Below are 11,937 nucleotides of genomic sequence, written 5' to 3' on the forward strand. Positions count from 1 at the left end.
CACCCGCACAGGTGCACAGAGGAGCCCGAGCCTTACTGGGGTCGAGCGCAGGGCAGACGCCCCTTTGAGTGCCCTCTGTGATCGCACCCCCAGCCTGGAGGGCGCCTTTCAAACCCAGCGCCGAAGGCGACAGGGTGGGAGCAGAGGCTCCTGCGAGGGGCCCACCCCGGACAGCCCCGCGCGACCCCGACCCCCCACTCTCCCGCTGACCTCCGCGTGATCCCGAGCGTCGCGCAGCGCCCCCCGGAGACGTGCTCGCGGTCTAGGACGGCCTCGGGGCGGGTCCCGGCTCTCGCTGACCGAAGACGTGGGAAGTCACCGAAATGGCCACGTCCTGGCTGGGACACGGTCCTCCTGGGGAGCTTGCACTTTCGCGAGCCGTTTTACACAGTAGGCTGGACGGTGCTCTGGAAATGAGAGCCGACACTTCAAGTTGGTTTTAAAGGGGTGGTCAGGGTCTCACTGGAAAGAAAAAATTATCTGACGTCAAAGCTCACGCCAAAGACGTCGGCAGAGAGATAAACATTTCGGCGTTTGATCAAGTGAAGGTCCGGACACAATCCAAGCGACTGCTGGAAGATTCGCTAAATGAATCAAACTTCAGAAAGGTTATTAGTAATTATCATGACAAGGACTTACGCTTCCTCACCCGACTGACTATAATGCATTGTACAGTGAAAATGGCGACTTACGAGACAGTTGGAGTGAAATGAGCCCATTTGCAAAGTACAGACATAAAATGATACATGCCACATTGTTACTCCTGGTTGCACCTGGGGGATAGTATTCTTTTATTTATTATTTTTATTAGGCATTTAAATTTTCTTATTGCTTATTCGTTTTTTAATTTTTATAAAAAGATAACTTTGTTTTTCTACTTTTCAGATTCTTTTCAAGGCACGGAAGGAGAAAACAGCGGGGACGGGGAAAGCAATCCCGGTGGCCAAGTATACGAGGCTGAAGTAAACCTGACATGGTGAAGACAGGAATTTAGAGATTTGCTGCAGCAGACCCTCCCGCTCCAGTGAAACCCTTCTGGGAATGGAAGCGCCCCCTTCTCTGGGACACACTAGATGTTCAGTGAAAACATTCCCGATTGCTCTCCACCCGTTAAACATCAATGAATTAAGTCCGTGGAATCTAAAATGTTGAAGTATCTAAGAAATAGCGGTATGCTATGGTGCATTCTAAAGCATACTTGCTTTAGAATGCACCATGTGCTAATGACTGCAGCAGACATCAGGGAGATGGAGGGAGAGGCAGCCTGTATTAAAGCCAGCACTGGTTAATTACATTTTGGCATTACTTCTTGTTGGAATATCAGGCCTCTGTTAAAAGTGAGGCTTACGAAGAGTTTGTCTTGATTTAAAATGCAAATAGTTATGTGCTGAAGTTAAGACAACAGGCTTTCGAGTCTGAGAATTAAAGGAAGCCACTTATTGGTGGAGGACTTCTGGAAAGGGTTTCAGAATTCACTGGACCTATTTTTGTATTAATAGCAAGGGAGCATAACCTTAGCTCGTAGCGGGGCTTGGAGGTTCAAATAAGACTATATTTGTAAACAATAATATTTTACCTGGGACACAGAGATTGCTCAGCAACTGCCAACTAAAAACAAAAAGTTACAGATTTAATAATGAATTAGGATCACAGAATCTGTTGAATTACATTTAACTTAATAATTTTAACTTATGAGGTATGTGATGTCAATATTGACTTTTCCAGTTTTAAGAGATTTTGCTTTGAATTCCTGTTTAATTTCATCAACTGTTTTTTTCTCTATCTCTTGACTTGCTTTTTCTCCTTTATTTTGAAATCGTGGTGGATTAGGGGTTGATTTTCTTTTTACATTAACCCGTACTTGCATGAATAGAATAAACCACACGTGGTCATGATATACTTTAATTTTTTTCATATCACTAGATTCAGTCTAATTGCTTTGTTTAGGATTTTTGCATCTCTTCGTTAAAGAGACATGTCTCCACTTTGTTTCTTCCAGTGTTTGTTATATTTTGGCATCGCAGTCATGCTATTGTCATTAAAAATATAGGAAAGTATCCTTCTACTTTTCCTAGTTTCTGGAAATTTTTATAGGGTTGGAATTATTTTTTCTTTAACCATCAGGAAGAATTTACCGCTGAAGTGGTCTAGGCTTCAAGCTTTCTTTGAGGAAAAGTTTTTCATTTGGGATTGAATTTCTTCAATAGATTTAGGACTAATTTTTTTCCTCTTCTTATATCAGTTTCAGGTTTTGTTTTTTTACGAAATTTTTCAATATCGAATTGTCAACGTGTTTGCTTATCGTATAACCTTTTACTTTCATTTATCTTTTATATTAATTTATTCATTCACTCAATTAATTTTACTTATTCTCGTGTAAAATCTATTGATACCCATTTCTGTTATGTATATTTTTCCTCTTTCTTGCTTTTTCCTGATCGTAAATGAATTTTATTAATCTTATCAAAGGACAAACTTTTTGTGGTATTGTTTATTCTCGTACACATTTTTTTCTATTTAATTGATTTCTGCTTTTCATTATTGCCTTTCATTTTCTCTGGGTTTAACTTGCTTTTCATTTCTAGCTTCCTGAAATAGAAAACCAAATAACTGGTTTTCGACCGTTTTCTCTCCTAATATGTTAATTTTAAGCTATATGTTTACCTTCAATTTTTAGCATTGTATTTTACTATCATTTATTTAAAAATACTTTCTAATTACTCAAATGTATCACTCTAAGGTTATTATTTTTGTAATTAAGAAACACCTGGGAGAAAGAGATTTTGAGATTTTAACATTTGTTCCTTATAACATTTTGCTCACAAGTTTTATCATCCATTGATAATTCCTGCTTGAAAAAATCCTTAACTATAGTTGTCGTTAAATGCTGAATTGCTAATTTTGTCATTTCTTCTACATTGATCAGTTGTAATTCTACTATCATAAAGAGCTTTTTCTCTTCCCGTTATTTCAGTGCAATGTATTTATATTTCCTTTTTTGTTCTATGTGGTTTTTTCTTTCAAGTAATTTCTTTTGTAATTTGTTTCATTTTTTTGTTCTAGTTGTTACTTTGATATCTTTTTAATAGTGCTCTGAATCCCATTTTTCGCGATTTTTTGTCAGCCTATCAGTTGAAGTGGTACCCTGATTTCCTCCTAATATCAATAACATTATCTTACTTCCCTCAACCCTCTTCTTCCCATGCTTACTCAAATTCTTCCCACTTTGTCCGAAAAATTATATTTATATAGTATTCTTCCATCCTTGTTCTGCCATTAATGTAGTCTTAGACATGAAATCAAACATAATGAATACTTGCCATCAGCCCTTTATCTGGATGAGGCTCAATCTCTAGTATATTCCTCAGAAAGTTAATTATTGTATGTGATGCAAGTATAGATCAAAACTCATGTTTTTTTCTATACAGATGTGCGAGTGTTCCAGCACCTTTTTCGAAGAGACTATCCTCCCTCCAATGACTTGTTTTTGCAACTTGATAAAAATCAATTGACTATATCATCTATAGTTTTACTCAGGACTCTCTTCAGTTTCATTAATCTATATAACTTTTCAGATACCACATTGTCTTAGCTACTATAGCTTAATAGGTTTTTAAATCAAAGAGCATCATGTCTTGCAACTTTATCCATTTCAAAATTGAGTATTCTAATTCTTTTGCTTTTCCATGTAGATTTCAGATTGTCGATTTTTACTGAAAATCTTTCCGGATTCTTGATTGGAATGGCACTGAATCTATAAGTCAGGTTGGAGAACACTGACAATATTGACTCTCCTGATTCATTAACATGGCGTATCCTCTAGTTACTTGGGTCATAATTTCTTCATTGTTTCATGGTTCTCACCATATATTTTGACTTATACTTAAGTATTTCATGTTTGGGGGTGCTGTCATAAATAGTAATGCGTTATAAACCATTCTGCTATCTCGCTAAACTGACTTGTTATAGTGGTGGGGTATTTTTGGTTTTGTTTTGTTTTTTGGTAAGCTTTTTTTTTTCAAGTTTCAGATATTTATTAATCAGTGTGAACCCCAACATATACACCGAAATGACTTTATGCATTTGCAGGGTAATTATTTCATGGTTGAGTGGAAAATTGTGTGGATCCTCCTAGACCTTCATTCTAAGCAGCTTTATAATGAAACGTTTCCTATAGAAGTTTGAATCTTCTTTCTTCAGTTTGCTGTGATCTACATTCACTGAGAACTAGTACTGATCATTGGGGCCCAGTTTGTTCCCAGATTCTGGGTTATTCTGTTCTGATAGACATCTGGATCAAATAATGCCAGGTGCATGATATACAGCACTGTTCCAGTACCTCCAGCTCCAATAAATACAAAGAGGGAATCAAGCTCGGATGCTTCTGGGCCTGAAGATCTGGCAGAGCTTGGTGCAGCAGAGGCCTCCGGTTTCTTTTTTAGTTAAGTTTTAGAAAGGATTTTCAATAAAAGCAATCACGTTGTCTCTAAATAGAGAACGTTGTCTTTCTTCCTTTCCGACCTGTATCCTTTTTCTTTTTCTCGATTTATGGAACCAGCTGGGTCTCCCAGTATAATGCTGAATTCGTGCAGTAGGAGTGGATGGATGTCTTTGACTTAGGGGAACCCATTCAGTCTTTCACCATTATGATGTTAACCACAGACATTTCTTAAATGTGCTTTATTAGTTTTCTTCCAGTGTTTGTTATATTTTGGCATCGCAGTCATGCTATTGTCATTAAAAATATTGGAAAGTATCCTTCTACTTTTCCTAGTTTCTGGAAATTTTTATAGGGTTGGAATTATTTTTTCTTTAACCATCAGGAAGAATTTACCGCTGAAGTGGTCTAGGCTTCAAGCTTTCTTTGAGGAAAAGTTTTTCATTTGGGATTGAATTTCTTCAATAGATTTAGGACTAATTTTTTTCCTCTTCTTATATCAGTTTCAGGTTTTTTTTACGAAATTTTTCAATATCGAATTGTCAACGTGTTTGCTTATCGTATAACCTTTTACTTTCATTTATCTTTTATATTAATTTATTCATTCACTCAATTAATTTTACTTATTCTCGTGTAAAATCTATTGATACCCATTTCTGTTATGTATATTTTTCCTCTTTCTTGCTTTTTCCTGATCGTAAATGAATTTTATTAATCTTATCAAAGGACAAACTTTTTGTGGTATTGTTTATTCTCGTACACATTTTTTTCTATTTAATTGATTTCTGCTTTTCATTATTGCCTTTCATTTTCTCTGGGTTTAACTTGCTTTTCATTTCTAGCTTCCTGAAATAGAAAACCAAATAACTGGTTTTCGACCGTTTTCTCTCCTAATATGTTAATTTTAAGCTATATGTTTACCTTCAATTTTTAGCATTGTATTTTACTATCATTTATTTAAAAATACTTTCTAATTACTCAAATGTATCACTCTAAGGTTATTATTTTTGTAATTAAGAAACACCTGGGAGAAAGAGATTTTGAGATTTTAACATTTGTTCCTTATAACATTTTGCTCACAAGTTTTATCATCCATTGATAATTCCTGCTTGAAAAAATCCTTAACTATAGTTGTCGTTAAATGCTGAATTGCTAATTTTGTCATTTCTTCTACATTGATCAGTTGTAATTCTACTATCATAAAGAGCTTTTTCTCTTCCCGTTATTTCAGTGCAATGTATTTATATTTCCTTTTTTGTTCTATGTGGTTTTTTCTTTCAAGTAATTTCTTTTGTAATTTGTTTCATTTTTTTGTTCTAGTTGTTACTTTGATATCTTTTTAATAGTGCTCTGAATCCCATTTTTCGCGATTTTTTGTCAGCCTATCAGTTGAAGTGGTACCCTGATTTCCTCCTAATATCAATAACATTATCTTACTTCCCTCAACCCTCTTCTTCCCATGCTTACTCAAATTCTTCCCACTTTGTCCGAAAAATTATATTTATATAGTATTCTTCCATCCTTGTTCTGCCATCAATGTAGTCTTAGACATGAAATCAAACATAATGAATACTTGCCATCAGCCCTTTATCTGGATGAGGCTCAATCTCTAGTATATTCCTCAGAAAGTTAATTATTGTATGTGATGCAAGTATAGATCAAAACTCATGTTTTTTTCTATACAGATGTGCGAGTGTTCCAGCACCTTTTTCGAAGAGACTATCCTCCCTCCAATGACTTGTTTTTGCAACTTGATAAAAATCAATTGACTATATCATCTATAGTTTTACTCAGGACTCTCTTCAGTTTCATTAATCTATATAACTTTTCAGATACCACATTGTCTTAGCTACTATAGCTTAATAGGTTTTTAAATCAAAGAGCATCATGTCTTGCAACTTTATCCATTTCAAAATTGAGTATTCTAATTCTTTTGCTTTTCCATGTAGATTTCAGATTGTCAATTTTTACTGAAAATCTTTCCGGATTCTTGATTGGAATGGCACTGAATCTATAAGTCAGGTTGGAGAACACTGACAATATTGACTCTCCTGATTCATTAACATGGCGTATCCTCTAGTTACTTGGGTCATAATTTCTTCATTGTTTCATGGTTCTCACCATATATTTTGACTTATACTTAAGTATTTCATGTTTGGGGGTGCTGTCATAAATAGTAATGCATTATAAACCATTCTGCTATCTCGCTAAACTGACTTGTTATAGTGGTGGGGTATTTTTGGTTTTGTTTTGTTTTTCGGTAAGCTTTTTTTTTTCAAGTTTCAGATATTTATTAATCAGTGTGAACCCCAACATATACACCGAAATGACTTTATGCATTTGCAGGGTAATTATTTCATGGTTGAGTGGAAAATTGTGTGGATCCTCCTAGACCTTCATTCTAAGCAGCTTTATAGTGAAACGTTTCCTATAGAAGTTTGAATCTTCTTTCTTCAGTTTGCTGTGATCTACATTCACTGAGAACTAGTACTGATCATTGGGGCCCAGTTTGTTCCCAGATTCTGGGTTATTCTGTTCTGATAGACATCTGGATCAAATAATGCCAGGTGCATGATATACAGCACTGTTCCAGTACCTCCAGCTCCAATAAATACAAAGAGGGAATCAAGCTCGGATGCTTCTGGGCCTGAAGATCTGGCAGAGCTTGGTGCAGCAGAGGCCTCCGGTTTCTTTTTTAGTTAAGTTTTAGAAAGGATTTTCAATAAAAGCAATCACGTTGTCTCTAAATAGAGAACGTTGTCCTTCTTCCTTTCCGACCTGTATCCTTTTTCTTTTTCTCGATTTATAGAACCAGCTGGGTCTCCCAGTATAATGCTGAATTAGTGCAGTAGGAGTGGATGGATGTCTTTGACTTAGGGGAACCCATTCAGTCTTTCACCATTATGATGTTAACCACAGACATTTCTTAAATGTGCTTTATTAGTTTGAGGAAGCTACCTCCTATTCCTAGTTTGCTGAGGTTGTTACATTGAATGATGTGGAATTTGAAAAAATGCTTTTACACCTATCACAATAATCATGGTTTTTATTTTTTAGTTGGTTAGTATGAACTACAGTGATTGGACTGGGAATACTGAATCAGCCTCAGCTTTGTATTCCCAGGGTAAACTCCAATTTGCCTTAATGTATTATCCTTTTATAAATTGCTGGGTTAACTAGCATTTTGTTGAGTATTTTTGCAACTATGTTCATGAGGAACATTTGTAGTTTTTTATCTGTAATATCTCCGTCTGGTTTTGTTATCAGTGTAAGGCTGACATCATAAAATGAGTTAGGACATATTCCTCATCTATTTTCTGGAAATGTTTGTATAGAGTTGGTATTTCTTTCTTAAATGTTTGATAGACTTCGTCAGTGAGGTGACCCAAGCCTGGATTTTTCATTGCTGGAAGGTTTTTTAACTATGAATTTAACTTCTTTAATAGATGTAGGGCTATTCAGGTTACCCATTTCTTCTTGAGTGAGTTTTGGTCATTCATCTTTCAAGAATTTAGCCTATTTCATCAGTTATCACACTTATGTATGTACTGTTTTTTATATTTCCTTCTGTTATATATGTGTGTGTACACACACACACACACACGTATGTATATATGACCAGAAATATATATATATTTATTACCTTCTTTAGGCTTACTCTTACTAGTTTTTAAGGTAGAAGTTGTGAGACCTTTACTCTTTTCTAATATTTAATGCCACAAATTTCCCTCAAAACACTTTCTCCATTTCAAACTTTTGGATGTTGTATTTTAATTTTTCGTACAGTTAAATGTTTTATTCTTCTTTAAATTTCTCTGATTCAGGGACTACTTTGAATTGTGTTAACTTCCAAGTGTTCAAAGATCTTTCATGTTCTTTTTGCTTTTGGTTTCTTGCTGTTACATTAGTCTAAAAACATTTGGTATTTCAATTATTTAAAAACTTATAAGGTTTATGACCCAGGACATGACCTATGTATATTGTTGAATGCTTCATGTGCATTTGAAAAGAATGTGTATTCTGCTGTTGGAAGTTCACACACACTTTGTTCATGGCATCACTCAATTTTATAGCCTTGCTGAAATGTTAACAAAGTTGTTATTGAGAAGTAAATATTTAGGTGTACAACTAAAATGATAGAGTATATTTCTTTTAGCTGCTTTTGCATAATTTTGAAGCTTCGTTGTTAAGTGCATGCACAATTCGGATTGTCTTTTTGGTAAAATGATGCTTTTATTATAAATATATAACATCCTTATTTATTCCTGATAATTTTCTTTGCTCCGGATATATGTTTATGTCCAGGAAAGGGTACATACTCTCCAGTGTCATCTGTTAGATTGAAAGATTGGACGAGAATGAATCAATCTGACCTGTATTTAAGCTTGTCTGGGCTTTGTTGCACTTTTAGGTTGGATTTACTTCCCAACTGCCTTCAAATATTTTGAGGGCAGGATCAAGATGTTTCCTTTAGCAGGGACTAGAATTTTGAGCTTCGAAATGTTCGAGAGCTGCTTGTGCTCTCAGCCAAGCTGCCTGTTTTCAGATAGTGCAAAATTTCTCTTTTCTGTGTTGCTGACGTCCCTTTGCTCTTCAGTTCTTTCTCCTGACTTCTAAGCTCCCAGGCCTCTGTGAAGATCTAGAATGCCATAGATGAGTCTGTCTCAACTCTCCTGACCCTTCCCCCATCTTTTGTAGTACAAAGCTTTGAGTGCCTTGGAGTGGTTCCATATAAGTGAGGGGTGGGCAGGGAAGGGATGGCGCATTTTTTAAGTTCTCTACCCATCCCTCACCCTAAAAGTACAGATTACTCCTAATGGATTTCTTTCAGCTGTTGCACTGTCCACCTTCCTGCCTTCAGATAGTAATCTGTCTTGCACTTTTGAGAACTTGGGCACTTCAGCAAAATTTCAGCTCTCTCTGCCACCACCACATTTGTCATACAACCATAAGGGTTGACTGGAAATTCCTCTGTGGTAGAGATTCTTCGGGATTCTCATGGCATGCCGTTCCACAGACAACTGTTCATTGTCTCGTTTCCCCTTACAGCTCTTGACCTCCTCTTCCAGCAGTTGTACCAAGGATGTTCCTTACTCCTTACTTTCCAGTGCTTTGTTCATTTGGGTTTGTGTTGATTTCTCATTTTGTAGCTTATGCACTTTAACCAGAAGCAGAATACAACTGATTGTTGAAAATTGAAAATTTTGTTTCTGCCCTCACCAATTCCTTACGGCTTTTTGTTTTCGCACTTTGGCTAGAACTTCGATACGTTGCTCAATTCAAGTGACAAGCATCCTAGTAGTTTTCTTAAAGGTATGTATCTATTGTTTTAACATTAAGTATGACAGTCACTTTGGGGGACATACTTTTGCAAAGTTAAAGAAGTTAATTTCTATCCCTAACTTAATACTTTAAAATATCCATTGACATTAAATTCCATCGAATGATTTATCTACACATACTGAAATAATCATGTGGCTTTTCTTTTATCTAGTAGTGTGGCTATTTTTATTAAATAATTTTCTAATATTATCTTCCAAACATCCTAATGTATTCGAATTAGGATCCAATTCAGCTGCATATAACAGAACCAGCTATCCTATCCCCCCAAAAAAAGATGGCTGAAATAAAGTAGTTCATTTCTCTTCTGTGTAAGACACTCAGATGTTGGTAGTCTAGGGCAGGTATAGCAGCTCTATCATTATCAGATAGCCAAATCCCTCTTTCCATTGCATTCTAGTAGGTGATTTCCATCAGGATGAATTCAGGTTCTATGATGGCTGCTGAAACCCCAAACATCATCTGTTGTATAGTGAAAAGAGGAAAGATTAAAGGACACTGGGGGCTCTCCTTATTTGTTTTTTTTTGAAAAACTTTCCATTGGACTCTCTCAACAACTTGCATTTCCATACTACTCAGAATTTAGCATGACTACAGTTGACTGCAAAGGAAATGGAGAAGTGTAGCTTTTTAGCCGGTAACATTGCCATTACGTATAATACAGTGTGGTGATGAAGGGATACCGGACTCACTACTAGTGGTCTGCTACACTTAATGGCTTTTTAAAAAAGCATTGTTAGATGTACTTTGCTATAATTCTATTGAAGAGTTTGAAATCTATGTTCATAAATAGGACTTCTAAGTCACTTTACCCTAAATGTCTTTCTGGGAAATATTGTAAAATGATGGAATAATCTTTCCTTGAACTTTTCTGACAATTATCGACTATTATTGAAGTTTCTGGAACCTATTTCTTCTCTGGGGCTAGGGCAGGGTTAGAGTGACTAGGTAGATTTTCATAAAAGAGATTCAATTTTTAACTTTTCTACTTTGTTTACTGGTTATACATCTATTCACTTAAGTTTCATTAATCTGCTAAGTTTTTCATTTTATTTAAGATTAAGACCTAATTCAGCATTTTCCACAATATTTTACTTCTATCTTGGACGTACGTCAACATTTCTGGCTTCTACTTGGCAAGGTTGCATCTGGATCTGCAGCACACAATACACCAACTTTTAAAATTTACATGACACTGGGTAGTAGTAAACTGAATATAGACCTCCCCTTATGTGCTTATTCTTACTGTGTGTGTATCTTTCTTGGAGCATCAATGACAAAAAACATATTCATATTTTCCAGATTTAGAGAATACATTTTGGCAAATACATGACATTCTTTCCTTATCCAAACTTTCTCTTTCCTTCTGAGAGTCATCATTCTCCACCCCAGGTATTGGGCCGTATGAGCTGAACACGATAAGGATTAGTCACGAGGAAATTATTAAATGCTTCCTTCGAGGAAAAAAGTATATTTTTGTGCGAGAGGGATCCCCTCCTGAAATAAAGAGTACAAAGTGGAGGGTGTTTCAGAAATATTTGTGGTTTTGAATCCTCATATATTTCCAAGACAGTTCTAATGTCATTGCCAGGGACCCAGCTCTTTCCAGATTAATGCTCATTCATGTAAGGAAATTGGTGAGGTTGTGAAGAAAACTGACTCTGTAATAAGCAACTGGCAAAATGATTTCTCACCACCCTGACTCTATAACTAAACATACGTATTTTGGCATCACTTAAATGTATTACAGAAATGCCACATAACTAAAATGAAGTGAACTAGAATTAAAAATGACAATAGCAAAAGTTATCCTGGGTAATCTATATAGAAGGAACTAGTCAATGATTGCAGTGAGAAGCTACAAGAAGAACAGCAAGAAGAACAAAAACTCAGCTTGCTTTTCTGTACTTAAGAAGTCCATTAAAAATTTAGAGTCCGGTGTACTTCAGCCTACTTTGATGATAATGCCAATTCCTTGGCAAGGAACCTTGAATAATGACCTCATCATGAGTACATACACTGTGAAGGATTATTACTCTTAAAAGACATCAGAATGTTCTAACCAGTTAGGACAGATGAAATATGCACCACACTGATGTATATAACTAAAGAGGTTCCTGTCAGAATCACTAACAAAGGGTACAAAATAATAGAACAGG

This window comes from Pteropus vampyrus, unplaced genomic scaffold, assembly GCF_000151845.1.
Source record: "Pteropus vampyrus isolate Shadow unplaced genomic scaffold, Pvam_2.0 Scaffold189, whole genome shotgun sequence".
Taxonomy (NCBI): domain Eukaryota; kingdom Metazoa; phylum Chordata; class Mammalia; order Chiroptera; family Pteropodidae; genus Pteropus; species Pteropus vampyrus.